This window comes from Natator depressus, chromosome 2, assembly GCF_965152275.1.
Source record: "Natator depressus isolate rNatDep1 chromosome 2, rNatDep2.hap1, whole genome shotgun sequence".
Classification (NCBI taxonomy): domain Eukaryota; kingdom Metazoa; phylum Chordata; order Testudines; family Cheloniidae; genus Natator; species Natator depressus.
Genome location: NC_134235.1, coordinates 198,038,304 through 198,053,856, shown reverse-complemented (window position 1 = coordinate 198,053,856; position 15,553 = coordinate 198,038,304). Strand labels below are relative to the sequence as shown.

Here is a 15,553-nt window from a genome sequence, read left to right as displayed (position 1 = left end):
ATTTTAACCACTTTTTTTTTTAAAATCAAGATTACTTTATCATTACATTAACTGCAGTCTAACCAAAAACTGCAGACTCAAATCATTGACATCTACCAATGTTTCCTTACAATGCTGCTTTATTATAAAGCTGCTATTCTGAAACTAAATTCTTGAGAATAAGAGGATTCACTTAAAAAAAGCCTTACAGAAGAAAATCCCTGTCACTTCTGGCACAACTTAAAAAGTACACTACAACTCCAAGATTATTGCTACAAAAAAGTATCCAGTCATCATGAATAGAATAGTACATCATATTCAATGAATAAAAGTGATAGATCATAATTTCGTTAGTGTACTGATTGCTACCAAAACACCAAATAGGTCATTCTAATTTGGCCTTAGAATACCCACCCATAGGCATCCTTTAATCACTTAGTCATCTTGTAAAAAGCTTTACATTACAAAGCAAAATTACATGCACATAAAACACCTAATTTACTCATTTCAACTCCATGCCCAAGGCTAAAGTTCACTGAAACCTCAGTTTGGAATAGCGATGAGCAAGGATCAGCATGGCCTGCCCAGAATGACAGCACTATGGAGTAACTATTATCTCTACAGATGCAGGCAGAGAGCTTATTCGGGTTTCATATTTAGACCTCCTTTACACTAGCTACAAGTTTCCATCCTAGACATTATATAAGGTCGCAGTTTCAACGTACAGTTTCAAAAAGATCACACATGGACACACCAACTAATTTCTTAATTAATTCATTGTAATAGTCCCTATTCCTGAAATAAGGGGAATCAGTATTATTTTATTTCTTTAACTCCTCATGAATTAGCCCCCTCCCCCTTTCATCTTCCCTCCTCTTCCCGCTCCCCAATAAAACCCCATAATCACATTTGAAACAGGCGCTGCTCTTATCCATTCCATATGGCTGTCACAATCCAGGCCAAGCTTTCACTGTGACCTTTTAAAGAGACAAAGAAGCAAAGTACTATCTAGAAACAGAAACACTGCAGTTTTCTGAGTGAAATTAGCAAAACCGACCCGAAACTCACCACTTCAAAACTTGACAGCATATAAATAACAAAAACAAAGGAGGTTTCCTTTGCAGCCCGAGCTCTTGAAGAGGAAGAAGTTCAAGACTGATGTTGTCTAAGTCCTTAAAAAAAACCCCAAAAAACCTAACCCCCCCCCAAAAAAAACCAAAACAAAAACCACCCTACACTCCCCCCCTCCAAAAGCCAGCAGTCCTGAAGGCTACTTCCCCTGAAATTCTATTATTTTCCTTTTTTTTGGTTTTGTTTTGTTATTTTCCTCTATGCAGGGGAGGGGCAAAAATAAATGGCGAGAAACAGAGTAGCCATGAGCAAAAACGGCAATGGACAAAAATATTAAATATCTTTTAGGAAAGCAGTTTTCAAGGTTTTGAAAGGGAAGAAGGAAGTGAGTCTCAAAATTGAACAGATAAGTGTAATGCTAAAAATAAATTTGAAAAACGAAAGTAGTAGATTTAAATGGAGGGGGTGATTTGAGTCTAGCTATTCTTTCAAAAATAATATCAATGCGGACAAGAGCAAGTGGGGGGTGGAAAGAGAGGAAGCTTTTCTATCCAGGGTGAAGAGCAGAAAGTCTACTTCTAGGCTGTCACTTACACTATTATTCTCCAACAAGCATACAGAAGAACAGCGCGCACACAAAAATCAATCTGCTCCTCTCCCCCCAAAACCACTAACAGCCCCCAAACTTTCTGCATGAATTTGTAGTTAGGGGTAGGGGGGAGTGTAGAGAAAACAGCAGGAAAAGGCACTAAAATGCCACTTTTAATTTCGCCTTCCCGGTCCGTTCAAAGAAAACACACAACAAAATAAAGAGAGGACCTGTCTCTTCTCATTTACCCGGGGCTGTTGCGAGAGAGAGAGAGAGAGAGAGAGAAAGAGGAGGAGGAGGAGGAAGGAAACGCACACACAACAAGACACTACCACCACCAAAAGTAGAGAGATTTCACTCCCACCGAGTCCACCAACGAGTGTGTGTGATTATTTCAAAATAAAAATGAACAAAAGAGTGATTAAAAAAACCCCAGACAACTCCACGGAGAGTTACTGCAAAAACAAAGGTTGCAAAGAATAAAAAAATAAAAAATCCTGGCTTTGATGCTTGTTTCCCCCTGGCTGGCTGGCTGGCTATTTATTTAGGCCGGTTTGGTGGCTGTGGCTGGATGTTACATGGGTGTGTGTGTGTGTGTGTGTGTATGTATCTGTCTGTCCCCGGACGAAGCTGCTTCGCTTTGCTCCCCCCCCAACCCCCTCTGTGTTTCTGTCCCCATTAAATTATTAGTTGACTCATCACTCCTCCTCCTCCTCCTGCTGCTGCCGCCGCCGCCGTCCCCTGCTCAGAGCCTCCTCTCCTCCAGCGCTTTCTGCTGCTGCCGCCGCGGCGGCGGCGGCTTCTTCTTCCTCCTCCTCATTTTAATACAACAACAACCACCGAGGCCAGCCGGCTTTTTGCAGCCCGAGACTAGGAAGGACGCAGCCTCCCTGCTGCTGCCCGGAGCCCTTCCCCGGCGGCCCCGGATCATCCGACGCGTCCTGGGAGAGAGAGAGAGAGAGAGAAAGTGGCAGAGGCGGAGGAGGCGGAGGAAGTGGAGGGAGGGAGGGTGAGCGGAGGAGGAGGACAGCGAGCAGGGGTGGAAATGGGAACCGGAGCGAGAAGCGGGATGGGGGGGAGGGGGGGGTTGGAAACCAGAGACCCAAAGAGGTGAGTGGGGGAGAGGGTTGGGGAAGGGAGAAGGGGGGAGAGAGAGGGAAAGGGGTGCGATTTCCGGCCTAGGGCGCGCAGGAATTTGTAATCAGCTTGATTAGGGTGAGGCGGCTCTGCATTGATTATACACAATAGCCAGAATAAGAGGGGGCCGCGCGCGCGGCGCAGGCAGAGCGGAGCGGGCGCGTCTGCGAACCACCTTCCTTGCGCAGCAGGAAGGACGCGGAGCTGGGGGGGCCCAACCAGATCGGGGGCCGGGGGGGGGTATTTGAGCAATATCCAGGCAACCTGCCAAGATGTGCGTAATAATCAGCACCCTCCCTCCCCTGCCCTGGTGCCAAGTAGCCAACCCGGGGCGAGGGACGGGACCCCGGGGGATTGCGCACCGGAACCCCGGGGAGAGGAGACGGGGTGGTGCAGGTGACGCTGCTCCGGCTGCCAAGCCGGACAGCCGCAAGGGCACCCGCCAGCGAGCGGAGGCTTCGCCAGGGAAAGTGTGCGCAGGGCTGGAGCATTGAGCAGACCTCGCGAGGGGCGGTAAAGAGGCAGGGTGGAGAGCTGCAGCCTGGAAAGCAGGTGCATGGTGCACACAAGGAGCAGGCAGATAACAAATCGGGCTGGATAGAGTCCAGCGTAGGTGACCCCCTTAGACGGGGGGGGGGGACCCTTATTTCCCTGCTACCTCGAGTGAAAAAGCTTTTGTTCCTAACAAGAGCCATGGAACAAGTTGTAAATAATAATAAAGTTACTGGCTATATAGTTACTCAAGTTACCAGTCGAGTAAAGGGGAATGCTCTGTCTCTGACTTCTAATATTGCTTCACTTTACTCAAGGTTTTCCCAACCCCTGGAAAAGTGAACAAGAAATATGCTCTTCCCAGAAGTAGTTGCAGTTGGAAACATACCACAGAAGAAACAGAACTCACCTACCAAGACACCTAACACTGCAAATGGAAAGAAAGATTCTCTCTTATATTATGCCAGATGGAAGAGATGGACAAGGCACACTTTAAAAGACCACAGTACAGAGACAGGAGGTGGGACTAAACAGAGTACCTATTCAAGTTGTACATAGAACCATAGTCACTTGCATGACAATCTACTACTGTACAGTTTTACAGCAAGGATGATGGTGATGGACATATGTAACAAAATAAGAAATAGACATAATTAAACAACCCCGTGTCACAGATATTATAATAAAATTACAATACATTGAAATAATATAACCCTGATCAAAAAGCAATGCAATACAGTTGTAGCTATCTACAGTCTATAAAATAGGGTCCAAAGCCCACCCAGTGAAATGCAAAGAATAGCAAACTACTGAAACTGTTAAAGTATTCACAAAATAAATGGGTATATGTAAAGCTAAATAGATAACTTTTTCCCATGATTCATTGGGGGAAGACCACACTGACTAGATAGACTTGAAAGCAACAAGTTTGCACAAGCTATGAGAGAACAGGAAAATTAAACTCATTTATTGATAAAGTGCACAAGTTTAGACACACTGTAAAAGAAAGAAAAGCTATATTAGAAGCAGAAGAAAAAGTTTAATTGATGCATGAAAATATGTACCCAAATTGGAGAAACAGTACTTCAGGATAACAACTTGGGGGAAAAATGTATTAAAAAAAGAGGCAGAGAAGCTGTAATAACTCTAAGTTTACTTTTTAAAGTAGGCAACAGGGAGCTAATAATTATAATATATAAAATGCAAACTACAATAATATAATTTCTGAACAAAGAAAATACAAATCGATAAATGCTGTGAAGAGTAAAGGTATCACCACATATACGTTACTATAACAAAAGCAGAGAATCAAACGTAGGTAAGCTGACATCTACTGAAATAAGTGCAAGCAACATACAGGGCATGCAGGAAAAGAAAATGATAATAGGGTGAAATACATAAAATATTTATCATATTCAGCAATGCACAAAATAGATTATAATCACAGAAGCAGAGAAATGCAATGCTTGAAAATGAATGTATTATATAATATTCAAAGATGTGAAAGTGGAATACTTGTGAAACACAAAGTTGTACACATTGTATGTGTTTCATAAGGTTATTAAAATTATTACTGAGTACATACTGGAAAAAAAAGGAAAACAACAAGAATCATGCTTTACAAAGAAAAAAGAGAAAATGTAGATGACACTTTCTATAATAGATGATCAAGGGATAACTATCTATTCCCACCAGATAGAATGTTTTGGGTAAAGATTTCATCTTTGAATGACTAAATAAAATTCAAACTAACACTTTAAAAATCTAATTTAAATAGTTGAACCTAAACTTTGAGGAAATAGTGGAGAACATCTACACTGGATTAGTTCTCACCTTTTCAAAATAGCCTTTGTGGCACTAAAGTTTAGGAGATGAAAAAAGACTGACCACTGGAGTAGACTAAAGAAAAGAGGAAGATGCTGAAAAATGAGAACTTCAAGTGACATCACATGTATCTGTTGCTTGCATATGATCAAGAATAAGGAAAGTGCAGAACTTAGGGAAAGAGAGGTGTAGTTTAATAAATAGCTATTAAAAATTCTTGGAACAAGGATTATGGCTATAACACCTTGTAAATTGATCACCAGATAATAAGACAAAATTAAAATCTGTGTTTTACATTTGCCTCAGTATTACAATACATATGTGAAAAAGAACTTAAAATGCTCAAGTTAAAAAAATAAAAAATGATTCATCCTAAAGCACCAAGAGTAAATTAAAAGATTGGGGAGATAAAAATCTGATAATATTTGAGCACAGAGGCCTAAATGATATTGTTATGGACACTTACAAACACTGACAAATACTCTGTTAATTATATGATCATGCATATGCGTCTTGGGCTTGAGATAAATTGTTATGAGAAATAACTGCTGTGAAATTGCATATATGTACATATACCCTATAAACGCCACACCACACTAATAAATTTCATTATTGTATATCACCTACCCCTGTTAACGCACTTATTGCAGGCTCTGAACATTGACTAGTGTAAAACTTTGCTTAGAATGGAAAGCAAAAATCGATAGTTATTCCTATATTTGCATATCTGAATAATTAAATTTCTCATCAATAATAGCAAACTCAGTTGAAATTTTATTTCACTGGTTTATGATACCGATATCAGATTTTTGTAGCAAAATGCTAACATTTTGTAAAAATGTGTAATTGTAGACTGACCATTATGCCAATAGATGCTCAAGTATATCAACTTTTTAATATTATAATGTCCCAGTGGAGGATGTTATTTTTATTTATTAAAAGGAAAGAGATAAATAGATAAAGAAACAGAAGATATGTAAATACCCTGGAATGTATGCAGTCAGTAGTTTAAATATCTGATAACGGCACTTTTCAAGTTAGTTGCATGTCAGGTGAAGCCAAATACTTATATTAAAGCTGCCTCATTATAGTAATCAGAAGTAAATATTTTGAATTAGAATATGTCTTTCCAAAACTGTATATGGACACACAGGAAGTTTGTATCCAGTTTTTGAACTCTGGGAGGAGGTGACTCACTAGATCAGTCAGTGCCTCTGTCAGTACCTGGGTTACAGAATGAATGCCTTTAGGGTGGAGCGTTGCCACAGTGCTTTCTAAGGACTCCGTTCTGATCTTCTCTTGTTCAGAGTAAGTTTGTGTATCTCTGGACATTGTGGGTCAAAACTGTGAAGTTGGTAGGATGGTTGGTGTTTAAAGCAAACAGGAAAAGACCTGGAAGCATCACAAAACTGGCACTAGAGACTGCACATTTAGTTTCATCAGATTTTTGTCCAGATCTGGCTGTGGTTGGATTTTCCACATTTGCATTTCTGACAACTATGAAGCTACTAGTGTGACTCAAGTAATGGCCTGTGTTGGAGGTGGTGCAGAGAGGCTGCACTGCAGCAGGCATCTGTAGGGAAATTCTGGCTGGTTCCCAGAGTGTTACATCAGAATGGCAGCTCCTCTGTTTCAAGAGGTGAAGTGTGCACTCTTCCATGCTTGGTCAGTTCTGCTGCTCAGTGTGGGAAAAGAGAATACTAAGTCCTGGCTTTCAGGAAGCTAGCATCCATGGTCACTAGAAGGGAGCAGTGGCTCCCCTCTTGCAGAAGCTTGTACTTAATGCTGCTCAGAGGTAAAGGGAGCATGGGGTGGGAAGGTCCTTGCACTTCCCTTCACACTGCCCCTTGTGCCCCCTGCGCAGAGCTGGGCAACAGTCAAGTCTACGCATATTTTATACCTTTATTTAACATGTGCCCAAGTCTGGCGGTTTAATGCAGTGTGGACTTTCTAGTTACTTCTCCACTGGACGTAACCCTGAATTGCATATTAGAAATGATCACTCACTGTCTGAAACTACAGTCCAAATAGCGTACCTAACCTGACTGCCACAAGCACAAATTACATATCATACGTGTGGTCAATACATATGGCAACATTTTGGAGTTAGAGTTGCAGCATTTGGTGACATCTCTCTCAATGAAGTGAAAAGTGTATACTAAGCTTGCATTTTGATGAAAATCTGTCCCAGTCTGGGCAGTGTGTCTGTCAAAAAGTAAGAGCGCTATGGGTTTCGTTTCACTGAGAAGCATACCACAAAACGCTGCTGTCCCGTCTCATTTTTATGTGTTCTTTCACATGATGGCCTGAAAGTTACATAAAATGAATATTTAACTTAACTACAGTTTGATACAGACTAATGTAATTGCTTATTAATTGAAGTAAATTATCCTTACCATATCTGTCAGAGGTAAAACTACATATGATGCACTCATTAGTTTATGGACTCAGAATCCCCAAGAAAATATCAGGTATCTACATAATGTCCCACAGTGCTGTATTTTACATTTGGATGTCTCAGTTAGCTTACAGTGTAGAAAATCACATACAGGCAGACATCTCCCTATCGACTACATATCTAAGGAGGCCTGTGTTTATTCCTGCAAATGTTTTCTGCAATATATTTTATTCAAGAAATGTTCTTTTGATAAAATGGATAAGATTATGCAAATGCAGTTTAGGGCTAAAACAAGCTCTTTTTAGCCATACCATCATATCCCTTTCCAAATATGCACTAGATAGGTATGTTTCTGTTTTAACTGTGATAATTGTATGATTGGGGAAAACACATACTTTAGTTGATGTGACCTGGCTGGTCATTTAGGTTTGCCTCTAGCTGCCACGGGTCACATCGAGGCAAATTACTGGGAGAAAATTATGGTATAAGTACAACAAAAATATTACATGTTGATAATAAGAGTAGGGATTGAATGGCTAAAGAGATTGATAATATAGAGTCTTTCACCTTTAGGTTGCTAATGCAAATCCAAGTTTGTTGCAATGTTAATGGACAGGTGTCCACATCACAAAAACTATCACAACAGTTAGTACTAATTGCCAGTCTTGTTGGCAGTCTCAAGCAGAGAAATCTTGGACTGAATGGGGACATGGAAACTACACACCTTAAAAGTGGTCCCACAAGGAGATGAGGCTCTTTGTTGGAGCAGCGTGGGAAAGCTTACCTTGCTGCTGCCCAATCTATACCCGTTGTGTAGACAAACAGAGTTCATTCCCTAAGTCAGTATAGCTACTTTCACAAACACTAATATATATATAAGAATGTTTTTATGGCACTGGGTTTGCAAAAGGTGAACCACATTTTAAAAGACAGCCCCATAGATTATCTCTTCTCTCATTCATGATTGCACAGACCACCTTCCCACCAATTCACACACATAACTTCCCTGTGGCAACTACAGTAATTGCTTACATGGAAATTTGTAATAAGAAATTATTTAATATATTCTTTTAATGCAATTTAGAAGCTGGAAGCAAAGAGGAAAGCCAACATCATATGATCTGCCAATTCTTCTACCTCGCAAACAAGTGTTCCACAGATCACCAGTAGCCCTCAGGTCACAGTTTGAAAGGCTCTGGTTTAAGGTAGCATTTTCAAAATACATCTGTGGGAAAAATACTTAATGTTGAGGGGTGCTCTCTGTTAAAACTCTGATTTTCCCAGACACTAGATAATTAGTAGGCAAGGGATGGGGGCGGAGGGTTGGAATTGCAAACAATTATGTCAAAGGACTTGGCTAATAAGCAGGGTTATTTTAGGGACATGTTCAAGAGGCACCTGTATTCATTTTTGGAGCTTGTTGGGATGCTGAAAACATTGTATTGAATATTATAGAAGAGCTTAATATTACAGATGTAAGCGACTAACACCAAACAAAAAAATTCTAAGATCTTTTTATTTACTGAAGTCAGAGTTAAACTGATATTTCCAAACTATTTTGCAACACAGTCGAATGTTGTTTTTTCAGACAAACTACTGAATTTCTTTCTTGATCTTAAGTAAACATTGAGCTAATAAAGAAAGAGGCTTCCAAGCAACACAGAAGTTTAATCCAACACTTTTGAGTAGAAATGAGATTTTCACACAGTCCAAGCAAAGCTGCATATTACAATGCAAAACAGCCCCTGCCATTGCAGTTATCACTACACAAGGACCATTCAAGTACTATTAGCAAGACTTTTGATGCTTGCTCTGATGAGTTCCAGCAGCAGAAATTTGGTATGCAATAGCCTGCTTCATCAACAGGACAAACCAATCATTCTTTTTTCAGCTCTTACAGTACTAATAATTCACTTCCTCAAAAATCTACTGATAATTCTTGTGGGCTGGAAACAGGGAAGAGTTTAGGTTTAAGAAAATGGTTAGAACTGATTGATGACTTGAACTATGTCAAACTTTCATTATGAAACCCAAAACCACATGCAATGTCCTGGTTTCAAATTTCGTTAACTCACAACTCTGCCCAGGTTCTGTCACACTTTTTCTAAGGTTCAAAAAAGTTAAGTGAAACAGTGTACCTAATTTTGACCCAAATGTGGACAGGGGTCAATATTGGATTGGATCTAAAAACCCTGCAAAATATGTGGTTTTGGGGCAAACAAAGTGAAACTTGGGGGGTTGTGCTGAATTTGCTTTGAATTTTGGAGTTTGCTCCAATCCAGAGCTCAGAAGATCCCACAAAAACAAAATTTGAAGAAAAAAAGTTCACAGAAAATGAAATAGTTTTGCAAAGCTCCACTGGCAAACTAACAATGACCACACACCATACCTAGCAATATGGATGTGCTAAAATAAAGGGTATTCTAGCATATCCAGTGCCACTATAATACATTTCATTTGTAGAAGCACACAGGAACATGATACAAAAGCAATCAAGCAACTTAACACTAAAGCAAACAACCTCAAAATGTTACTTTCTATCCCTGTTAACTTCCAGAACACACTGGAATATTTGACTTAGTTGAATAAAAACCAGAAAGAATAACTATAATAATGGAATCAGAATACTAGGTCAATAATCAAAGAAACAAGGTTTTAGAATACTTTTAATGTTTTACCTCTCCAATTTAGTGCTTCCTAGTTCCTGGTAACAATTATAGCATAGCCTTTGTTGAGTAATTAATTCAGGTAATGAATACCTGACCTGAACAGAAATTCATCTGAGTGAGTAATTAGAGATGGGATCCCACCAAAAAATGGGTAATTTTTAGGATCCTTCGTTAGAAGTCAGGTAGTAGATGGGACAGTTTATATGTACTTAAGGCCTCAGCACAAGAAAAGATATGAATAAAACATATTCCCCTAAGTGTAGTACAATACAATACAGTAATATAATATTTTGGGGAAAATGAATTTGTATTTTAGTTGATATCTTTGCAGTTCTTTGAAGAAATATGTGGGGTAAACTGCTGTGTGTGCATGAACTTTCGCCATCAAGCATCATTGTTATAAAATTAATATTCATTTTATTATTTCTTTTCAGTGTCAATGTTCAATTCCTTCTATAGTACACAGTGATATATAGCATTTGTTTTCTGTTCAGCTTTTTAAAATCTTCATGATTTTTCCCACTTATAAAGATAGTTAGCACCTTCATTAGAAGTTGTGAAATATGTTACTCAAGAAAGATACAGAGGGTACTTTTTGTGTTATCTTCCAGTTCATTATAATTTTTTAAGTATATAGATGTGGAATTTCCCTGTGCCATACCTGAGAGATGTGCAGTTTCAAATGTGGGTGGAACCAGGTAAGGAAAGATGCTTTTTCATTTGGACATAACCTTTCAAACAATATAAGATTGGTGTAAATTACTGCAGGCACAGAGAAATAACTTCAGTACCAAGTTACCCCTGTTTTATATAGCTTTTTATTAGGATGTGGGAGGAATATGACTTCTGTGTCACCCAGTACATTGCACAGTGTAGAATATAGAATATTTGTTTCTGAAATACAGATCATCTTCATATACAAGCACACACCAATGTACTACCATCAGTAAATTGTGCTTTAAAACAATAGTCACTCAACACCAAAATTTAAGTTTTCTTTTATATCATTTTTTGTTAAAAATAGCTTTTAGGGGAAAAGCACACAATATTTTTCCATTCTTTCGATTGCTACCATTTTGTTGCCATTGTCAGAATGCAGTAAAGGGTTATGTTTTTTCTGTTTTATTTAGATGTGTGTAAATCTTTCCATGCACAAGAGGAATGTTACCTCCAGTCCATATTGGACTTTTCAAAATAAGGAATAAAAAGAATCTGCTGTACTATCAAATGAGTGAAAGAAATTTAATTAACACCTCTGAAGTGTATGCCTATTTAACTATCATAACAATATGCGTGTTTGTGTATGTATATATACATACACAAACACGGCTAGATTCTGTCCTGTTGAACCTATGTCACCTTACTGAAGGCCATGAGTATAGCTGAAGGCAGAATTTGGCTTATTCAATTTAACATATCATGTTGACACACAATTTTAAGATTAAATGACAGTGTGTAATTTATTACTATTTAAAATGCTAGTTTCATGAGAGGATAATTTAACCCCAGAGTCAGTGCAGAAACCCCTGCAGTCAAACAAATTAAGAACAATAAGTTAAGAACAGGAAAAAATGAGTTTATGCTAAGAAAAAATACAAAGATGCATGAAAAGCAGTATGCTATGTTAGATGTTTAACTATACATAAGAGACAGGTGTCACAAAAACAAACAAAAAAAATCATGAAGTCAAAGAGAAACTTTAACTCACCAGTTTCCATCTGTTAAATCTGAATCTATGCATAATTGATTATCCATGACTGGTAAGTTCTTCTTTTCCTAGCCTAACATTCCACTGAAGTAAACAGTTTTTGAAAAACAGTAAGGACAGAATAAAGATTTTTTTAAATGAAAAATTACGTATCAGTTAATAATATAGCTGACCTGTGTTTGAGAATTTTAATCATGTGAATAATATTAATAACGTAATATGTTATTGTTACAGTATGGTTACAAGCTTCTCCATGCTTAAGGAAAGAGGAAAAAGTAGGAATATGTAACGGGGAGGGGGGAAGAGAGAAGATACAGAAAGATGAGAAGCAGAGTCATAAGGAAAATGTGTCAACAATAAACAAGAGGAAATGAGAAAGAAAGAAAAGATGAAGGTGGAAACTAATCTCTGTGTGTCATTATGACTGCCAGAGTACTGGCAAAGCAGCAGCATCCTTTTATTTCAATTTTAATCATTTCTGAATTTTAATACCCTGTTCCTTTTGTAATTCTCCTGGCATTCCCCATATGCATCCATCCCAGCCAAAACACCAGTGTAAATTAAATGGCACACAACCACACTACTCATGTAGCTTTCCAAAAAGAACCAATCCGGTGACCAAAAGCAGAAAAGGTATGTCTACCTTGTGTCCCTGTGGATGGGTAGCCAATTAACTGACTTAATGTTCCCCACTTTCTTTAATTTTGAAAAGAAATGCAGTGGTTAAGTAACTAGTAATACAGAATCATTGAATAAATAAATAAATAAAGCAAGCCAGTAGTAATACAATAATCAGTGACCATCAGGGCCTGGAAAAATGAGTTTGCTCTCACTGGCACTAAGGAGCATCACATGATTATTTAATTACAGCTCTAATTTTTGTCTCGTGGATGGCAACATATCAACAATTAATAGGGCAAATAGAGGAGACTGCATTTTTAAAGAGACAGAACCTATAAAATACTGCTTGGAAATTCAGTATGTCAAACAGTAAAATGCTGCTTGAGGAATGTCTTTGTGTCACACAAATAGCTGTTTAACTATGTAACAAATATATTAAAAATATCAATTCTGCTAGTATAACTTTATTAGGTGGTATCTGAAAGCATTTTTCAGAATAGTCAAAAATAATAAGCCTGTTTCTCACAGGATAAATCACCCAAAAACAGCATTTAATGGAATCACAAGTCCAATAAATGAAAATATTGTTATAAAATGAACACATCCTTTATTTTAAAAAAGTACTACAGTATTCTGCAGTAATTATAGTCAGGATTATAGACTTCTGTAAGCCAAATTAAATATTACATCTGCAGTGGGACAGAATGACTTCAATAGGAGAATTTCTTTCATAGAGTACTGAATTAGGTTCAATAGCAATACTGCCATGGCTGGGTCTATTCATGAAAAATGCTGTACCGTTGGTCTTGTTTTTAATCATAAAAAACATATCTGTTATCTAAGCACCCACTTTTGCTCTCAGTTACACATGTACAGTTCCCATTATGCCTGATCCTGTAAGTAATCTCAGTGCAAAACAACCACTGGCAACTATGCTGAGTTCTGTATATGGAACACTTACATTATTGGGATCACAGTAATCAGTGTAACCTGGACACACACTGGAGGGGGAAAACTGGCACTAGGTAAATATATTATTTTGCTTATGATGGTCATTTTTTATAGCATCTGGCAGTCCAAATCACTGGTCACAAATATTTATTATATAGAATATATTTCAGACAATAATAGTAGTTAAGAGCTAATGCTGGAAAAGAAGATTCTAAATGTCATGTCATATACGTTAACAAAAAACAAAAAACCACCTACCGTACTAGAATTAGATTATTTTTATAGTCTGGCTACTCAATATGCAATGAAGATATATATATTTTTTAAGTTCTAAAAAAATGCCTGTAAGGATATTTGATTTGAATGGGCAAAGATATATATGAATTGTTTCCATGTACAAGACTGGGAAAGAAAATAAAACTGGTAAAAAATAATTTTTAAGTATTACTTAAATAAAAGAAAGTGTTCATAAAAAGAAATGAAATGACCTGTTCCTACAGAAAAATTTGTGAAGTTGAGTTGTTTTGACTGAAGTCTTGAAAATTCTGGATTGAAGATCTGAATCTATAATCTTAAAAGAAGGTTGGCAAGCAAGAGCCTGCATTTAAGAGTATCTATCATTCTCTTTATGTGATATGTAATGTACAGATAACATGTCTCACAAAGACTGTAATTAAATGTCTAGTGCACTAGTAATGCTAATAAGCATACAGTATTTATATTACAATGAATCCTTAAACTAAAACTGTCATTTTAAAACTTTTAAGATATTTTTAATTGTTCTTGGAACCTTTTATACCAATCAAGAAAAACCCACCTATGAACAAAAACATTCATAGTTAAAATAAACTTTCCACTATTATTCCCCATATACAAATCTATTGGTTTAAATTTTAATTACAAACCTTTTAAACTCAAGTTGAAATTTCACTTGTTTTTGTTTGATGTTGCTATTTGCTGCATACATGTGTGTATATATACGTACACTAGTACTGCATGAAATACTATATAGAGAATTTGAAATAATGAAATGTATTCTGTTCAAAACTTATTTTTCATTGTAAGTGGTTTCATTTATCTGGCCATCAAGAACAGACAAATTCAACATACACTAGTTACTGATGGGCATATGAAAGATACTCTAAATTGCAAGTAAAATCTTTCAGTTTGGGTCCCAGAACAACATCACTGCTTTGCACTTATACAGTCTGATGTTTTTCATCCAAATATATCAAAGTGCTATGCAAATAGAAACAAAGTAACTAAGTAAGCCTTACAACACCCCTCGGACAGGTAGGGAAAATAAGGCAGATGATACGCAGTGAGAACCTTATTTGGAAAAACGCTGAGCACCTATAGTTTCCAGTGATTTCAGCTGAAGTTGTGAGCGCTCAGTTCATGTGAAAATCAGGCCCTAATAGTGGCATTTTCAAAAGCACCTAGGTACGTAACTCCCATTGTCTAGGCACTGTAAGTGAATTGTCCAAGGACACACTTTGAGTCAGTAGCAGAGATGTGAATAGAACCCAGGAATCTTGACATCCTTTCTGCCACTCTGTCTACCAGGAAAGGATTAAGGGGTAATCCTTAAAATATGGTCCCCATAGTCAGATATGTCCCCACTGCTGCAGTGACACAATACACAAATGATTGCTGATAGTCAGCTACTTGTTGCCAAAGCAAGAGCCTGAGTGAAGCAGATGTACTTTGGGTTTAAAGGCCCTCCCTGAGTGCCTCAGGTCATGTCAAAATATGAGCAAAGGGGAAAGTCCAACTCAGCTGGTGTATGGTACATACTGCTGTCTGTCTGAGGAACAATTTTTGTGGATTTATGGCCACATAATCTTAATCCACTATGCATTTAATGAAAGAATCATTGACACAGATGAAGAGGGCTTATTTCATGAACCAGTGTTATCAAAGCAGAGTTGCTGCAAAACAACTGAAAGGGTATAAATAGGCCAATATAAAAAAGAAATGTTACACTATGATATCTCACCCTGAATATTTATATGTAGACACACAATCTGTATCAGAATAACTGATCTCAGAAAAAGTATTTTTAAAACAAATAGTAAAAGGTACAGTTGCCATATATTCTATAATACTAAACA

At 37.7% G+C, this 15,553-nt stretch overlaps 1 protein-coding gene and 1 long non-coding RNA gene across 12 annotated transcripts in view; one reads left to right on the top strand and one right to left on the bottom strand.

The window, feature by feature from the left end:
- Positions 1-15,553, bottom strand: part of SATB1 (SATB homeobox 1) — a 106,693-nt gene that overhangs the window by 85,725 nt on the left and 5,415 nt on the right. For 4 of the 10 annotated variants that reach the window (XM_074945676.1, XM_074945683.1, XM_074945684.1 and 1 more), the window contains exon 1: positions 1,048-1,196. The exons of 3 other annotated variants lie outside the window; for them this stretch is intronic. The gene's annotated coding sequence lies outside the window, so the exon portion shown is untranslated. Of the gene's footprint in view, positions 1-886; positions 957-1,047; positions 1,197-15,553 lie in introns of those variants that run through there. 3 more of the 10 variants (XM_074945680.1, XM_074945678.1, XM_074945677.1) reach the window with 3 other exon arrangements.
- On the top strand, positions 2,353-5,714 carry LOC141983024 (uncharacterized). 2 transcript variants are annotated; one of them, XR_012638273.1, is made up of 2 exons: positions 2,353-2,648; positions 3,586-5,714. It is a non-coding gene; the product is annotated as an uncharacterized LOC141983024 (long non-coding RNA). The 2 variants fall into 2 exon arrangements; XR_012638274.1 differs by lacking the exon at positions 2,353-2,648 and adding an exon at positions 2,715-2,749.